Genomic DNA, 4,916 nt, shown 5'->3' on the forward strand with positions numbered 1-4,916 from the left:
CAGGACATTTCCTACTATACACACAGCTTTTTGACAGAATTTGTTATTTTTTATTTCAGTTTTCTCAAGGCTAGCATTTTATTGCTTATACCACAGCGTCATTTCTATCTTTTGCTCGTTACTTTCAAATCAGAATCTAATGGACTGTTATTCTTGGTCTGCTTTCAAACCACAATCCTCAGATTTCATCTTTCTGATTAACTAGGATTAAAGACATGAGCCATCAGTGTGGCTTCTACTTTTTCCTCTATAGTTATCTAATGCACATACTTAGATAGCAATGTAAACCTGAGAGTATAGAAGCAAGATGTACAGTGATGATACTGTCCTGTCAGAAATTCAAGTTAGTAATGTAAATTTCTTCATAAGACCATAAACAAAAAATACCATGATACTGTGTAAGAGAACTCACTATTGAACATATGAGCTTTAAGAGCTTTCTAATAGATCCATTATTTATTGTTACCTAACATTATTAAAATGTATGAGGCATTAGTAAAATAGAAGTCCTATGCATGACTACATAAATTCATTGTTTTTTTTAAAGACACTTGTTTTCATCTAAAAAAGTAGGCCTGTCTATTGTCTTCATGTGATTTTGATGATTGAAGGTGCTTAGTGAGAAGGTGAAAATGTATTAGTAGTCCTAAACTATCAATTCTCAATTTTTCTTCTTGGAGAATATAATGATCAAAGCAATAGTTCAGAATCAGCAAGCAATAGTTCAGAATCATGCTTCCAGTGCAAGTGGATCACCAGTAAGAAATCCTCAATACCATTTTACACAAAGTTTTGTCACAGATACAATCTGCCTGCCTTCTCTAGCTGCTTTACTAGCTTGGACCTATTTCTTTATTGTACAGGAAAAGTGTGATTCAACTGATTTCAGTCAGATCTGTTACTATAATTACCCAGGATTTAGATTCTTGTCTGTAATTTGGTCAAAGCTATGTCTCTTTATGTAGGCTACTAAAATGTATTTACTAATTTCAAGTAAATACATAAGTTCTATTTCAATCTTTTAAAAAAATACAATTTTGTTTGCTCTATCAATTGATCAGAGTCATGGATTTTGTGGCTAGCTAGGTCACTGCACATCTCTATCTCTCTTCCTTTCTCTATTTCATGGTTCTCATAGATAATATGTTTGCTCCATAATTATCCTAATTTATTTTGCTTTTATATTTTTGGTTGCATCATTTCAACTTTTTGTTCTGCCACTTCCCAAATCATTTATATAGAAGGCATTATTTCATATTTTCTCATTCCTAGAATAAGATGCACATGAAGATATCACTGGTCCTCATTTTCAGCCTGTACCTTTGAATACGGAGGAACATCTTTCCTCTGTTCTCCATCAATTCCCTACTCTCCAGTTAGAATAATTTCAAATAGTAAAATTAGAAAAAGAGAATAAAAATCATGGTGAAAAAAGATATGCAGAAAATTCACCGGATATTTCTGACCAGTTCAACCAATGTGAACTATTAGGGAAATACATGGAAACCTCATTCCCACTGGCTCTCAAAGTCTCTGGTTAGTCAATTCTTAGGAAGATGAGGAACAGGATGAAAAAGTAAGGAATAGTATCAATTGCAAGACAAAAAATGGAGAAGGATCCAAGTAAATTTCTTCATTGGGCTACTGAAAATATTAAGCTTACAACAGTGCAGAGACTACTTTTCAAAAAGGCCACTCATGTGAATAATAGGGGATGATGATGAGTATACCCCTCTTCATCAGGGAGCCTACAGTGGACACTTAGACATTGTCCATGAGTTGGTGACTCAAGTGGCAAATGCAATAACTGTAGATGGCTGGACACGTCTGCACAGTGTATATATGTGGAATAATACCAGAGTGGCTTCTTTCTTACTTAATCATGATACAGACACCAATGTCAACTAAAGACCTCTTGACCCCCTTACATCTTGCTGTTGAGAATTGAGATAGCGAAGATACACTGGATCTCCTTCTGTTGAACCATTATATAAAACCAGGTGTGAAGAACAACTTAGAAGAAACTGCATTTGAAATTGCCTAAAGGATAAGTATTTACCACTACCTCTATGAAGTTGTGGGAGGCTGTACAAATTGTTCTCTTAAGTCCTAATGGTCGGGTTAAGTTTCTTAAATTTCAAAAATGCAAGTCCATCCTTTGTGTCCATACAAAATATTTCCACAATCCAAATAAGGGCAATATCTTTTTTTTTTTTTTTTTTTTTTTTTTTTTTGCTCGGTCATGGGGCTTGCACACTGGCCCTGGGCGCTATGCCTGTGTTCTTCAGCTCAAGGTGAGTGCTCTACGGCTTGAGCCACAGCTTCACTTCCAGGTTTCTAGTGGTTTATTGGAGATAAGAGTCTCAAGGACTTTCTTTCCTGGGCTGGCTTTGAACCATGAACCTTAGATCTTAGCCTCCTGAGTAGCTAGGATTATAGGAGTGAGCCACCAGAGCCCGGCAACATCAATACTTACTGTAAAAATTCATGAATTCCGTGGAATTCTTCAAAGTGAATTGCCTGCATTGGATGTCAAAATGTATTCAAGAGTTTTTGTTTATATGTATAATGATTTCTGCAAAGTTTGTGATTTTTTAATCAGAAATAATTTTAACGTATCTGTTGAAATGAGTAGTACAGAAACTAAAGTATTTCTGGTGCTTGTCTGAAAAAGAATATTTTAAAATATTCTATATTCTATGTTTGTATAATGTTCATAATTTATTTTATTCTTTCCTAGATATACTTTGAATTCTATATTATTTTATAATACATAGGTTCATTAATGTGTCCTTTCAGATTGTATTCGATATAGAAAGTCTTAGATTCCTTTTTTTCCTAGGTCCTAATATTATTTTTCTTTGGGATAAAATGACAATTTTGTCTAATTTCAAAAGTTTTGTAAAGTTTATGCTATGTAAACGCCTTTCTGAGGTGAAGATTTAATACACTAATGTCAAACTAAATTTAATTAAAAGGAATTACGTTTGTTGTTACACTTGTTATTTTGTAATCAACTTTTTAATAACTGTTTTTCATTTCTTGCATCTGAAGAATGAAAAATATGGAATACTTCACAAATTTTCATATCATCCTTGTGCAAATGCCATGTTAATCTCTGTAGTGTAATTTGGGAATACGTGCTGCTGAAGCATGTAGTATCTTCTAAATTTAAGTAGTTAATGATGAAATCTTTATACAGGCTTATATCCATGGGTGCCTACTTGGAACAAGGAATCCTTATTGTTCCTAACAATGCTATTATTTCCCTAAAATTCTGTGAATAGGGGAAAAATTATATGTTCAATTAATTGCTCACATTTGCAATTTTTTGTCAATGACAATTTTAAGTCTTTTTCATTTGGAATTTGATCATACTTTCAATAATTTGTAGCTAGGTCCAAAGGTGATGGCTTTTTCAAGTACTTATTGATCCAACTGACTTAGGTTTGTGAAGCTAATGGATTCAAAGTAAGCCTTGCTTACGGGCTACTTCTAACATTCTGCAGCTGACATTTTCCCAAATGAGGTCTTGCTGGCACAAATGTCTACCTGACCCTTTACTCTTCTCCCATGTAGGAACAGACAAATCAGAATATCTTACAATGACAGCATAGTTTGTTTTACTTGAATAAAACTAATCTTAGTTACAAGGATCATAGAGAGATGAACAGTTCAGTCAGAACTGTTCAGACTACAAGGTATTTTATCAAAATATAATTGTTTATTATATCTAACATTTCAAAAATAGCTAAAGCCAAGAAGATGAGAAATTGATCATATGCATAATTACTTAATGTCCTGGCCTGTCTACCATCCAACCAGGCAGGAACTTACCCTACTGCATTTCTATCACCAAATATTTTCATAGTTGCAGGAGAAGTCCAGATGTTTCTCCTAATTATTAGGCCTTAAATTGGTAATGTTTTAATCACAGTGTTTTCTCTTGCCTCCAGGCTGTAAATCTACAAATGGTAAAGATTTAGGTCCAACTCTATCAAACACTGAGGTAGAGATAATGGAATAATACTTTAAAACAGAGTTGCCTTTGGTACTGTAACCACAACAGAATAATGCAAAACATGTGTCTTTTTCTTATATTATATATAGTTATATATTTTATATTTATATGTGCTGATTTTATATTTCACACAGTGAAACTTACTAGAATTTGTTGATAATTTCACAAATACATTAATATTTATTTATTCCAATAAATAGAATTGGAATACAAATAATTAGTTTAAAATGTATATTAGAATATAAAAAGTATCAGCGCAATGTCTTTGGTATAAACTTGTGATACATTCTAACTGTTCTTGGTCTTCTGAATTCACATGGTAAAAAAAAAAACAAACAATGTTTTTATCCGCTAATCTAAAAGGGATTTTACTCTGCTTCTCTGTTTATTGTTTTAACTCGCTGGTCCCAAACTGTTTTTCTCCATATTTCTGAAGCATTCCTACTAATTATTCCCAAATTTTGCTGATAAGATGTCTAACAAATATTATTCTTCTGCATGACACAATGATTCCTAGGATCCCAGGTCCCAGTTACCGGCATCATCAGATAACAGAGGCAAGACTTCTCACCAAGGTCCATATAACATGCCAACACAAAGTAATTGAAGATCCATCTCAATTTCTAATTTCCTATATTTCAGGGCCCCAATTCCTTGAGATGCAGGAATTAGCAGTAAGCAATTGTGAAATGCACGCCAACTTAAAATGAAAGATGAGATCACAAAATTTGAGAGTATGTACGACAATTCAAACATTCAACTTACAGATTACCAGCCCATATGATGAACAAGTTCACAAAGTGTCATAAGGTTATTTTTAATACCCCTCCCCTATGATTAATGAAAGATTTTAGTCCTGCATAAGTGTGCCAAAAAGTAGTTCCTGGAAGGATAG

At 33.4% G+C, this 4,916-nt stretch overlaps 1 pseudogene; it reads right to left on the reverse strand.

The window, feature by feature from the left end:
- Positions 1-3,058: 3,058 nt before the first annotated feature.
- Positions 3,059-3,155, reverse strand: LOC138807255 (U6 spliceosomal RNA; annotated as a pseudogene).
- Between the last annotated feature and the right edge of the window lie 1,761 nt (positions 3,156-4,916).

This window comes from Dipodomys merriami, unplaced genomic scaffold, assembly GCF_024711535.1.
Source record: "Dipodomys merriami isolate MVZ:Mamm:240054 unplaced genomic scaffold, mDipMer1.0.p SCAF_419, whole genome shotgun sequence".
In the NCBI taxonomy this organism is placed as follows: domain Eukaryota; kingdom Metazoa; phylum Chordata; class Mammalia; order Rodentia; family Heteromyidae; genus Dipodomys; species Dipodomys merriami.